This window comes from Bubalus bubalis, chromosome 1, assembly GCF_019923935.1.
Source record: "Bubalus bubalis isolate 160015118507 breed Murrah chromosome 1, NDDB_SH_1, whole genome shotgun sequence".
NCBI lineage: Eukaryota > Metazoa > Chordata > Mammalia > Artiodactyla > Bovidae > Bubalus > Bubalus bubalis.
Window position 1 is genome coordinate 44,500,585 of NC_059157.1, and position 14,257 is coordinate 44,514,841.

Here is a 14,257-nt window from a genome sequence, read left to right on the forward strand (position 1 = left end):
AAGTCAGAGCTGCGGCCCCATATCCATCCTCACCCTCAGGACCCACAGGTGCTCCTGGAACCTTGGCCAGCACAACAAGGCCCATTTTCTGAAACCACAAGCCCAAATGGGCAATGATTGGCTGACCTGGCTGGCCTGCCCTTTGCACATGTGCATGGGTTGAGGTCTATATAAACCCCCTCAAGTGCCTAAAGCTGTACTTGATGCCATCTTTTCTGCTTAGACTTTGCAGGGCTGGTTTGGTGAGAGTGAGGGGCCATGGCATTTCAGGGGATCTGGTCGGTATGGGGTTCTGCTGGACCTTCTTCAGGAGGTGCTAGGCTGTCACTTGTTAAGGATGGGCTGTGTCGCCTATTCCTGCTGTTGGAAATCTTTTCAGGCAGAGATGAGGAAGCAAGAAAACAGGCAATGGGAGCAGGACAGGAGAAGTATCTCAGGTAGGAAAATGGAAAGCTTCCAGAAGATCACTCAGGCCAGAACTATCCTGCCTGACCTACAGGAGCCAACTCAGTAAGCGTGCTGTTGCTGGAGTGGCTTCAAACACTTTTCTACAGCCTGTGAAGTCTTTGCATGTATTCAGGAGTTCTACCTGGGAAGCGTGGATGAGGTTCAGGAACGGCTAGCCTGGGGGTCAGCCAGCATTTACTTAGAGATGACTCTGTGGGGTCTCCCAGCTACCCACTGAAGACCCTTGTTTGGAGGGAAGTGGGTAGGGAGTGTGGAAGGGCTGCTGGCTGCACATGAGTAAGTCCCCACCCCGACCATCTTCAGAATTGCTCATCCCTGGAGCAAACGTCCTAATTGGGTTTTCACCTGTGTAACTAGTGGCTTCTTAATTAGCAATGTGAACAGTGATAAAAAATGTCCTCAGTCAGGACTGAGATGTTACAACACATGTACCAGTGTAAGAACCTGAGGAGGCATGTGCAGCCAGTACCCCTAGGGACAGGCTTCAGTCTTGACCCCTCAACATTCTGATGTCCAGCTACTGCTTTAGCATTTCTGAGGGCCCAGTGCTGACTCTAAGGGTTCTGTAATCCAGGCTCCATCTGCCTTTAGTGAGACCCACACTTCTAGGATCCTACAGAGCAGGGTCTGTGTGGCTGCTCTGTGGCTTCTCTAACAAATGATCACAAGCTGGGTGGGTTAAAACAACAGGAATTCACCCTCCCCCAGTCCTGGAGACCAGACACCTGAGATCTAGGTGGATCAGGGCTGAGGTCCCTCCAGAGGCTCCAGGATAGGGTCCTTCCTGCCTTTTCCAGCTTCAGGGGCTCCAGGGGTCCCTGGGCTTGTGGTCCCCTCCCTCCCATCTCTGGCTCTGCCTTTAAGAGGCTTCTCCTTGGTGTCCTCTTTCATCTCTTCGAAGGACTCTGTCAGTTGGATTGAAGGTCAATCCCTAGATGACCTTACCTTGATATCCTTAACTACATCTACAAAGACCTTTTCCCCAGATATGGCCCTGTTCTGCGGGGACACATCTTTGGTAGCCACCACTCACCCCATTCTCTGTGTATCAAATAACCCTCATTTTAGGAGATCACCACAGGCCCATATAGATGGGCGCAGACAGTGGCCACACACATGGAGTCTGGAGAGAAAGAAGCCCTTGGAGTCACTTGGAATGGATGAAGGCCTGGCTTCATCAGGTGAGGGAAATTACAGGGAGAAGAGGGGCATGGTCTTGTTCAGGCTTCAAAAAGACCACATTGGGGGATGTGAGATGCACCGTGGGGCAGGGAGCTTTGTCAGGGCCTGATGGAGGGGTTAGGCTTGGGCCAGGGCTGTGGAAGTCAAGGGGACTTAGTTGGGGGGGGGGGGAGGGGGCTGGCCATATGCCCTGGAGGAGGAGCTCACAGTCACTGGGGCACAAGGAACTGGGAACCTGGGAGGCCTCCATGTTGCTGAACCTGAAGAGGAAACGTTAAAATTTTACATCACCTCCTGCTCCTGCTGCCTCTGTAACTCAGCTTGCTCCTTGCAAAGTCTGGATCATGTAGGCCATGCAGTCTCAGAAAGTGGGGATTTACAATACTCAGAGCTGGAGCTTGCCTCCCTTACCCTTGTCCTGGCCCCTGCAAACCTGCTTGATCATGCCTGTCCGTGATAATGTAGGTCCCGCCTCCCTGACAATCCCCCCACCCCAAGGGGAACTCCCTGCTCTTCTGGAGCACTTCCAGTGGCTGTGGGTGACCACTGACAGGACTCTGGTCTCCTCAGGACCCACTGAGACTTCAGCTTCAGGACAGTGTGAGGTTCAGTTCAGGCTGACAGGAGATGGGTCACTACAGGATCCATGTGGTTTAAGCTTTGGAACATGGTGGGGTTCAGCTCAGGTGGAGGGAATTCTTGCCTCCTCAGAACCCACTGGAGCTTTAGTTTTGGGGCATTGTGGAGTTCAGTTCAGGCTGATGGAATCTGGTCTTCTCAGGACTTGATGGGGGTTCAGCTTCGGGACATTGTGGGGTTCAGTTCAGGCTGATAGGAGATGGGTCACCACAGGACCTATGTGATTTTGGCTTTGGGACATTGTGGGGTTCATTTCAGGCTGATGGAATCTGGTCTCCTCAGGACCCACTTGAGCTTCAGTTTTGGGGCATGGTGGGGTTCAGTTGAGGCTTATGTGAGCCTGGTCCCTCAGTACCCACTTGGGCTTCAGTTTTCAGGCATTGTGGGGTTCAGTTGAGGCTGATGGGAGTCTGATCTCATCAAGACCTGCTGGGGGTTCAGCTTTAGGACATTGTGGGGTTCAGTTGAGTCTGACGGGAGTCTAGTTTCCTCAAGACCTGCAAGGAGGTGGTGCTGCTGAAGGAAAATGTGAGGAAAATTGGGAAGAAGATTTCTGTGTGTGGCTGTTGCTGAAAGTCTGTCTTACGAGGACCCAGAACTGTTAGGGCTTGATGTGGAACGTTGTGGGATTTTAGTCAGTTTTTGTCTGTGTATAAGACGGTGTCCTATATTATTCCTTGGTGTGTGGTTTCCATTTTTCCCAGCTTGGTTTATTGGTGGGGGGGTGGGGGGGTGGGGGGACTGTCCTTTTCTGCGTGTATGTTCTTAGTTCCTTTACTGTAAATTAATTACCATGTACCTCAAGGTTTACTTCTGAGCTCTCTTGTCTCTGTGCCTATTTCTGTGCCAATTCCACACGTCTTGTGGTGACTTTAGGAGCATACTCTAAATTGAAGTCCGGGATAGACATGCCACCAGCCTGTTCTGCTTTCTCAGGGTCCCTTTGGCTCTTCTGGTTCCTTTGTGGAGATTGTGATGTGAAGATTGCTTTTGTTTCTGTGAAAAATGTCATTGAAATGTTGGCAGTGATTGCATGAATGTGTACGTTGCTTCAGTTAGAATGGATATTTTAATGGTATTTTCACCCATAAACATGGGATATTTTTTTACTTGTGTCCATTCAGTTTCTTTGATCATTGTCTTGTAGTTTTTAGCTTGCAGGTCTTTCAAGTCCTTGGTTAGATTTCTAGTTTTTTTGGTGGGGGAGCGGGGGGGAATGAAATTGTAAAAGGGATTATTTTCTTAATTTCTCTTTCTAATAGTTCATTGTTAGTGTAGAGAATCACAAATGATCCTGCAGTTCTACTGACTTTCTTTTGTTTTTTTTTTTTTTGGCCCTGCAGCTCAACATGTTGAATCTTAGTTCCCTGACAAAGGATCAAACTCATAACCCCTGCAGTGGAAGTGCAGAGTCTTAACCACTGGACTGCCAGGCAAGTCCATGATTTCACTTTTTAGTTCTGACAGTTGCTTTGATGTAGTGTTATGTGGAAAACTAGAATTAAGACATCTCATAGTTTCAGTTCCATCTGGGTCATCCACAGCACCCAGCGCATGGTGTCTACTAATATACTCTTCCTACAGTGCCTTTTAATACCATGTGGACTAGTACAAGGCAATTTGCATCACTAATTTCATTGAATTTGATTTGGTTAAGTCTTGGCTTCTATTGCAATGTTCGATGTCATCTCTGATTTTCTGGCATGTGACATACATGGTTGTACTGAAAAGTAATTTACTTTCTAGTAAAACTGCAAATGTTTCAACTTTATTTATTATTTTTTTGTTATATTTTTTTAAATTTTATTTTATTTTTAAACTTTACATAATTGTATTAGTTTTGCCAAACATCAAAACGAATCCACCACAGGTATACACGTGTTCCCCACTCTGAACCCTCTTCCCTCCTCCCTCCCCATACCATCCCTCTGGGTTGTCCCAGTGCACTAGCCCCAAGCATCCAGTATCGTGCATCGAACCTAGACTGGCAACTCGTTTCATACATGATATTTTACATGTTTCAATGCCATTCTTCCAAATCTTCCCACCCTCTCCCTCTCCCACAGAGTCCATAAGACTGATCTATACATCAGTGTCTCTTTTGCTGTCTCGTACACAGGGTTATTGTTTCCATCTTTCTAAATTCCATATATATGCGTTAGTATACTGTATTGGTGTTTTTCTTTCTGGCTTACTTCACTCTGTATAATAGGCTCCAGTTTCATCCACCTCATTAGAACTGATTCAAATGTATTCTTTTTAATGGCTGAGTAATACTCCATTGTGTATATGTACCATAGCTTTCTTATCCATTCATCTGCTGATGGACATCTAGGTTGCGTCCATGTCCTGGCTATTATAAACAGTGCTGCGATGAACACTGGGGTACACGTGTCTCTTTCCCTTATGGTTTCCTCAGTGTGTATGCCCAGCAGTGGGATTGCTGGATCATAAGGTGGTTCTATTTCCAGTTTTTTAAGGAATCTCCACACAGTTCTCCATAGTGGCTGTACTAGTTTGCATTCCCACCAACAGTATAAGAAGGTTCCCTTTTCTCCACACCCTCTCCAGCATTTATTACTTGTAGACTTTTGGATCGCAGCCATTCTGACTGGTGTGAAATGGTACCTCATAGTGGTTTTGATTTGCGTTTCTCTGATAATGAGTGATGTTGAGCATCTTTTCCTGTGTTTGTTAGCCATCTGTATGTCTTCTTTGGAGAAATGTCTATTTAGTTCTTTGGCCCATTTTTTAATTGGGTCATTTATTTTTCTGGAGTTGAGCTGTAGGAGTTGCTTGTATATTTTTGAGATTAGTTGTTTGTCAGTTGCTTCATTTGCGATTATTTTCTCCCATTCTGAAGGCTGTTTTTTCACCTTGCTAATAGTTTCCTTTGATGTGCAGAAGCTTTTAAGGCTAATTAGGTCCCATGTGTTTATTTTTGCTTTTATTTCCAATATTCTGGGAGGTGGGTCATAGAGGATCCTGCTGTGATGTATGTCAGAGAGTGTTTTGCCTATGTTCTCTAGGAGTTTTATAGTTTCTGGTCTTATGTTTAGATCTTTAATCCATTTTGAGTTTATTTTTGTGTATGGTGTTAGAAAGTGTTCTAGTTTTATTCTTTTACAAGTGGTTGACCAGATTTCCCAGCACCACTTGTTAAAGAGATTGTCTTTAATCCATTGTATATTCTTGCCTCCTTTGTCAAAGATAAGGTGTCCATATGTGTGTGGATTTATCTCTGTGCTACACAGTTTTCTGAGTTAAATTCACCCATTCCAGTCCATTTCAGTTCGCTGATTCCTAGAATGTCAACATTCACTCTTGCCATCTCTTGTTTGAACACTTCCAATTTGTCTTGATTCATGGACCTGACATTCCAGGTTCCTACACAATATTGCTGTTTACAGCATCGGACCTTACTTGTATCACCAGTCACATCCACAGCTGGGTATTCTTTTTGCTTTGGCTCCATCCCTTCATTCTTTCTGGAGTTATTTCTCCACTGATCTCCAGTAGCATATTGGGCACCTACTGACCTGGGGAGTTCCTCTTTCAGTATCCTATCATTTTGCCTTTTCATACTGTTCATGGGGTTCTCAAGGCAAGAATACTGAAGTGACTTGCCATTCCCTTCTCCAGTGGACCACATTCTGTCAGACCTCTTCACCATGACCCGCCCATCTTGGGTTGCCCCACGGGCATGGCTTAGTTTCATTGAGTTAGACAAGGCTGTGGTCCTATTGTGATTAGATTGACTAGTTTTCTGTGAGTATGGTTTCAGTGTATTTGCCCTCTGATGCCCTCTTGCAACACCTACCATCTTACTTGGGTTTCTCTTACCTTGGGTGTGGGGTATCTCTTCACGGCTGCTCCAGCAAAGTGCAGCTGTTTCTCCTTACCTTGGACGAGGGGTATCTCCTAACCACTGCCCTTCCTGACCTTCAACTTGGGATAGCTCCTCTAGGCCCTCCTGTGCCCGAGCAGTCACGGCTCCTTGGACGTGGGGTTGGTCCTCCCGGCCGCCACCCCTGGCCTCAGGCATGGGGGCGTGGGCAGGAATCCCTCAGAAGAGTAGCCATCATGGTCAACCAAAGAGTCCAAAATGCAGTACTTGGATGCAATCTCAAAAATGACAGAATGATCTCTGTTCGTTTCCGAGGCAAACCATTCAATATCACAGTAATCCAAGTCTATGCCTCAACAAGTAATGCTGAAGAAGCTGAAGTTGAATGGTTTTATGAAGACCTACAAGACCTTTTAGAACTAACACCCCAAAAAGATGTCCTTTTCATTATAGGGGACTGGAATGCAAAAGTAGGAAGTCAAGAAACACCTGGAGTAACAGGCAAATTTGGCCTTGGAATATGGAATGAAGCAGGGCAAAGACTAATAGAGTTTTGCCAAGAAAATGCACTGGTCATAACAAACACCTTCTTCCAACAACACAAGAGAAGACTCTATACATGGACATCACCAGATGGTCAACACTGAAATCAGATTGATTATATTCTTTGCAGCCAAAGATGGAGAAGCTCTATAGAGTCAGCAAAAACAAGACCAGGAGCTGACTGTGGCTCAGACCATGAACTCCTTATTGCCAAATTCAGACTGAAATTGAAGAAAGTAGGGAAAACCACTAGACCATTCAGGTATGACCTAAATCAAATCCCTTATGGTTATACAGTGGAAGTGAGAAATAGATTTAAGGGCCTAGATCTGATAGATAGAGTGCCTGATGAACTATGGACGGAGGTTCATGACATTGTACAGGAGACAGGGATCAAGACTATCCCCATGGAAAAGAAATGCAAAAAAAGCAAAATGGCTGTCTGGGGAGGCCTTACAAATAGCTGTGAAAAGAAGAGAAGAGAAAAGCAAAGGAGCAAAGGAAAGATATAAACATCTGAATGCAGAGTTCCAAAGAATAGCAAGAAGGGATAAGAAAGCCTTCTTCAGTGATTAATGCAAAGAAATAGAGGAAAACAACAGAATGGGAAAGACTAGGGATCTCTTCAAGAAAATCAGAGATACCAAAGGAACATTTCATGCAAAGATGGGCTCGATAAAAGACAGAAATGGTATGGACCTAACAGAAGCAGAAGATATTAAGAAGAGGTGGCAAGAATACACAGAAGAACTGTACAAAAAAGATCTTCACGACCCAGATAATCACGATGGTGTGATCACTGACCTAGAGCCAGACATCCTGGAATGTGAAGCCAAGTGGGCCTTAGAAAGCATCACTACAAACAAAGCTAGTGGAGGTGATGGAATTCCAGTTGAGCTGTTTCAAATCCTGAAAGATGATGCTGTGATAGTGCTGCACTCAATATGCCAGCACATTTGGAAAACTCAGCAGTGCCCACAGGACTGGAAAAGGTCAGTTTTCATTCCAATCCCACAGAAAGACAATGCCAAAGAATGCTCAAACTACTGCACAATTGCACTCATCTCACACGCTAGTAAAGTAATGCTCAAAATTCTCCAAGCCAGGCTTCAGCAATATGTGAACCGTGAACTTCCTGATGTTCAAGCTGGATTTAGAAAAGGCAGAGGAACCAGAGATCAAATTGCCAACATCTGCTGTATCATCGAAAAAGCAAGAGAGTTCCAGAAAAGCATCTATTTCTCCTTTATTGACTATGCCAAAGCCTTTGACTGTGTGGATCACAATAAACTGTGGAAAATTCTGAAAGAGATGGGAATACCAGACCACCTGATCTGCCTCTTGAGAAATTTGTATACAGGTCAGGAAGCAACAGCTAGAACTGGACATGGAACAACAGACTGGTTCCAAATAGGAAAAGGAGTACATCAAGGTTGTATATTGTCACCCTGTTTATTTAACTTCTATGCAGAGTACATCATGAGAAACGCTGGACTGGAAGAAACACAAGCTGGAATCAAGATTGCCGGGAGAAATATCAATAAGCTCAGATATGCAGATGACACCACCCTTATGGCAGAAAGTGAAGAGGAACTCAAAAGCCTCTTGATGAAAGTGAAAGTGGAGAGTGTAAAAGTTGGCTTAAAGTTCATCATTCAGAAAACAAAGATCATGGCATCCGGTCCCATCACTTCATGGGAAATAGATGGGGTAACAGTGTCAGACTTTATTTTTCTGGGCTCCAAAATCACTGCATATGGTGACTGTAGCCATGAAATTAAAAGATGCTTACTCCTTGGAAGGAAAGTTATGACCAACCTAGACAGCATATTCAAAAGCAGAGACATTACTTTGCCAACAAAGGTCTATCTAGTCAAGGCTATGGTTTTTCCTGTGGTCATGTATGGATGTGAGAGTTGGACTGTGAAGAAGGCTGAGCACCGAAGAATTGATGCTTTTGAACTGTGGTGTTGGAGAAGACTCTTGAGAGTCCCTTGGACTGCAAGGAGATCCAACCAGTCCATTCTGAAGGAGATCAGCCCTGGGATTTCTTTGGAAGGAATGATGCTAAAGCTGAAACTCCAGTACTTTGGCCACCTCACGCGAAGAGTTGACTCATTGGAAAAGACTCTGATGCTGGGAGGGATTGGGAGCAAGAGGAGAAGGGGATGACAGAGGATGAGATGGTTGGATGGCATCACTGACTCGATGGGTGTGAGTCTGAGTGAACTCCGTGAGTTGGTGATGGATAAGGAGGCGTGCTGCGATTCATGGGCTCGCAAAGAGTTGGACACGACTGAGCTACTTATATGATCTGACACAGTTTTCTACATTCACACCAAATGCTGCAATGTGTTTTACCCCAAACAGGGTCACTTTCCTGGGGAACCAGCCCATAACCCCCAAACAGGGGATACTTATGGTTTCCACATGATAATCGTATCCGTAGGACCAGTTCAACTTTCATCAGCTGCCCAAGCTTTGTGCAAATGTCTTTCTCCATTCTAATGCAGTTTTCTTTTTCTGGAGCCATCACTTTAATATGAGGGCTTTCCCTCATATTAAAAACCTTCATGGATTTAAAGTGACAAGATGCCTATGAACTGGGTGGCTTTTTCTGTGTGGTTTCTTTCACTGAGAATGGTTTCCATGTTGTGCCATGTATCATTTCTTCATTGTGCTTACAAACGTATGACAGCATTTATCACTTGAGTCATTTTAAATATGCACTTTTATAGCATTAACTGCACTCAGATTGTTGTAAACATTTCCCCACCATTCATCTCCAGAATCTTTTCCTTTTCCTGAAGTGACACTGTAACCATTAAACACTTACTACCCTCAATCCCTGGCAATCTTATTCTACTTGGAATTTGTCTTATATGGATATCCCATACTGGTGGAATCATAGAATATTTTTCCTTTTGTGTTGGGCTTCTTTCACTTGGTATAATGACTTGAAGCTTCATCCACATTATAGCGTGTGTGAGGATATTCTTGTTTTTAAAGACTGAATCACATTCCATTGTGTTTATACTACATTGTGCTTATCCAGTCATCTGTTGAACACATGTGTTGCTTCCACCTTTTGGCTACTGTGAATAATGCTGCTATTAATATGGGGTTTGAATATCTGTTCCAGTTCTTGGTTTAAAATATTTTGGGTGTATACCCTGGACCGGAATTGATGGATTCTATGTTAACTCTGTGTTTAAGTTTTTAAGAAGCCCCCTACTGTTTTCTGCAGCTTTGGCACTATTTTACTATATTACTTTCTATGGCAGAGTAATTCATCTTATGGATGGATCTACCCTATTTGCTCTTCCATTCACCTGTTGGTGGGCATTTTCATTGTTTTTAACTTGGGCTCTCAAGAACACTGCTGCTGGGAATACTGGTGTGCAAGTTTATATTTGAACACCTGCTTTAAATTCTTTGGATGCATATCTAGGAGTGGAGTTGCCAAAACATGATAATTCAGTTCAGTTACTCAGTAATGTCCGACTCTTTGTAACCCCCATGGACGGCAGCACACCAGGCTTCCCTATCCATCACCAACTCCCGGAGCTTGCTCAAAGTCATGTCCATCGAGTTGGTGATGCCATCCAACCATCTCATCCTGTTATCCCTTTCTGCTCCTACCTTCAGGCTTACCCAGCATCAGGGTCTTTTCCAACGAATCAGTTCTTCACATCAGGTGGCCAAAGTATTGCAGTTTCAGCTTCAGCATCAGTCCTTCCAATGAATATTCAGGGCTGATTTCCCTTAGGATTGACTGGCTGCAGTCCAAGGAATTCTCAAGAGTCTTCTCCAACATCACAGTTCAAAAGCATCACTTCTTAGGCACTCAGTTTTCTTTGTAGTCCAGCTCTAACATCTATACATGGCTACTGGAAAAACCATAGCTTTGAATACATGGACTTTTGTTGGTAATGTCTCTGCTTTTTAATATGCTGTCTAGGTTGGTCATAACTTTTCTTCCAAGGAGCAAGTGTCTTTTAATTTCATGGCTGCAGTCACCATCTTCAGTGATTTTTGGATGCCCCCAAAATAAAGTCTGTCACTGTTTCCATTGTTTCCCCGTCTATTTGCCATGAAGTGATGGGATTGGATGCCATGATCTTAGTTGTCTGAATACTGAGTTTTAAGATAACTTTTTCACTCTCCTCTTTCACTTTCATCAAGAGGTTCTTTAGTTCTTTGCTTTCTGCCATAAGAGTGGTGTCATCTGCGTATCTGAGATTATTGATGTTTCTTCCGGCAGTCTTGATTCCAGCTTGTGCTTCATCCAGCCCCAGGATTTCACATTATGTACTCTGCATATAAGTTAAATAAGCAGGGTGACAATATACAGCCTTGCCATACTCCTTTCCCGATTGGAACCAGTCTGTTGTTCGATGTCCAGTTCTAACTATTGCTTCTTGAACTGCATACAGATTTCTCAGGAGGCAGGTAAGGTGGTCTTTTATTCCCATCTCTTTAAGAATTTTCCACAGTTTGTGGTTCTCCAAAGTCAAAGGCTTTGGCATTGTCAATAAAGCAGAAGTAAATGTTTTTCTGGATGTTTTTCTCTCTTACTTTTTCAATGATCGAACAGAAGTTGGCAATTTGATCTCTGGTTCCTCTGCCTTTTATAAATCCAGCTTGAACATCTAGAAGTTAATGGTTCATGTACTGTTGAAGTCTGGCTTGAAGAATTTTGAGCATTACTTTGTGAATGTGTGAGATGAGTGCAACTGTGCAGTAGTTGGCACATTCTTTGGCATTGCCTTTCTTGGGGATTGGAATGAAAACTGACCTTTTCCAGTCCTGTGGCCACTGCTGAGTGATATGATAATTACATTTTTATGTTTTTGAGAAGATGCTGGTTTTGCACACATAGATCGTACACGTAGATTGCACACACAGATTTTACATCTCCACAAGTAAAGTTTGCATTCCAATTTCTGTACATTTCCCCCAACATTTGTTATTTGTCTTTATTGTTGATTCCCCCCACGTCCATCCTGAGTGCCTTATTAAGGAGGAAGTCATAATGCAGGACCCACATTTGAGGAGAGGGGAGTTAGCTTCACATACTTGGTGGACAGCTGAGTGTCTGTATCAATTATTTAGAATCTTTCTGCATAGAGATTTTTATTTAATGCTACTCATAAAACCTATGTTTTTTGTTTGTTTGTTTTTTTACCTGTTTGGACACCTGAAAATTATTTTAAACTTTTGGGAGCTTCCTTGGTGGTTCAGACTGTAAAAGAATCTGCTTGCAATGCAGGAAACCTGGGTTCAACCCCTGGATGGGGAAGATCCCCTGGAGAAGGAAATGGCAACCCACTCCAGTACTCTTGCTTGGAAAACTTCACGGATGGAGGAGCCTCGTAGGCTACAGTCCATGGGGTCGCAAAGAGTTAGACATGACTGAGAGACTTCACTTTCACTTTCTTTTGACTATAATCCAGCCAATTAGACAGCTTAGTTCAGTCTTGCTTTGGCTATTGAGAGCTTTTTCCATGCTCTCCTGCTTTTATTTTACATAATTCAGCTTTCATGGTTTTTTTTTTTTTTGGTTCTTCTTTCTCATATTTTAAGATTATGCTGCTTTACATATTTACTGTCTCAGTCCTAGTATAAGCCACATATTTCAAGAGTCCTTGTTCCTTTTTATTAAATAATATTAGTAAAAACTTGCATGTGGGAACTTCAGCAGAAAATGCATGGAAATACATATGCATATTCCAGACTATGCATACACATGGTTATGAAGATTTTCACATGGAGCTGTGTGTTTCTGTATTAGGCTTAAGATAGTTTATAATGATGTCTCCAACCTGATTTCTTATGACACAGGTATTATAACCTTTTTCCTTTGTCTGCCTGTAACTTCCCACTCCAGTGGTAAGAATCCTGGCTTCCACTACTTGTCAGTTATCAAATTTAGGGCTTGTTCCATTCAGTGACTGATACTGTAGTTTCAGTCCTGTTAGCTAGAAACCCCTGTGGAAAGAACTTACAGAGCCCATTGTTTATATTTGGTACACTTTGCCTTTGGCCTGCAGATTCTATTCATTTCCACAGTGAACTTAGGTCAGATAATTTTGTCCTAACACTGAGAGTGGCTTAAAAAAAATTCTTCTTCTTTTTTAATCTCTTGGCTGTGCTGTGGCATGCGGGATATTAGGTCTCTGACTAGGAATTGAACCCACTTCTCCTGCATTGGCAACGTGGAGTCTTAACCACTGGCCCACCAGGGAAGTCTGAAGCTTTTCATATGTTTCTCAATCTTTTAGATTCTTTGTTAAATTCCACATTCCAGTCTTTGACACTCTCATACCATAAATAAATAAATGTTAATAGGTAATAATTTACTTGTTGGGTTCTGAAAACAAAAATCTATGTGCTTAGACAAATGCATAGTGGCAGGTATTCATCACTAAAGTATCATGTGAAATATTTCAGCCACATATTCCATAGACTGTTTATCATGTCTGTTTTACCTTTTCTAGAATGTCTTATAGGGTCATACAGTGCGTAGCACTTGAGGCTGGATTCCTTCATTTAGTAATATAAGTGTTAGAGTCATGCTTTTCTTTTCTTTTTTTTTAATAAATGGGTTGGTTGTTCATTCCTTTATATCTCTGAACACTATTGTATTGCATTATATGAGAGGAAAAATAATTTTCCCTCTACCCTCAATGTTCTTCATTGAGATGCTCATAATGAAAGGGAGATGGGCTGGAGAAAAACAATCAGAAGTTTAATATATGCCATACACACCCCCTGTATAGTTCAAAGATACCTGGGAAAACTGAGTCACTTCCTGAAATGGTCCAATATTTTACCTTAAATGCTATCATTGGCTAAAAATGAAAGGAGGAGATTAGGGAATGGAAGAAGCCATTTAAGGGAGATTATTAAGTGAAGCACAGTAAACAAAGGTGTGGTAGTTATGCAGATTAACATCCAGGTCCATTCCGTAGATCTTCTTGATATATAGTCAAGTCAAGTCATTCTTGATATTTAGTCATCATCCATTTCCTTGTCCAGAAAGGGACACATCCTTACAGATGGGGATATCCTTTTTTTTTTTTTGCAGGGGAAAGCGCGAACGCAGTCCCCCACTACCACAAATTATGCAGTCGAGTTTCCCACATTTGGGGAAATCGCAGGGGTCAGCACATCCGGAGTGCAATGGATAAGCCTCGCCCTGGGAAAACCACCTTCGTGATCATGGTATCTCCCCTGCCAGGTAAGTATAGGGGATATCCTTAATAAATGTAAATCTACTTCATAAAACGGCATTTCTACTTGGTTTTCAAAGATTCTCCAGTGGCTGCTGTTTTTTAAAATTAATCAGTCTAAAATAATCCTTTTGTCAAATGGGCATATTTTGGGTGTGCTGTTTTGTGCTCCCCTTGAAATGTCTGTGCCCTAATTTACCTATGAATGCACATCTAAGGAAGGATATCCTGATATTTTAAAGTTTTTAATTATTATGAATTATGAATAGTACTCTTGTACATTACTTGATGCTAGATTTATTTCAGTTTTCCAAAGCAGTTGTCTAAATACAAGAGGTGCACT

At 42.8% G+C, this 14,257-nt stretch overlaps 1 non-coding gene across 1 annotated transcript; it reads right to left on the reverse strand.

The window, feature by feature from the left end:
- Nucleotides 1–13,766: 13,766 nt before the first annotated feature.
- Nucleotides 13,767–13,930, reverse strand: LOC112587500. The gene has a single exon (XR_003112019.2). It is a non-coding gene; the product is annotated as a U1 spliceosomal RNA (small nuclear RNA).
- Nucleotides 13,931–14,257: the final 327 nt, after the last annotated feature.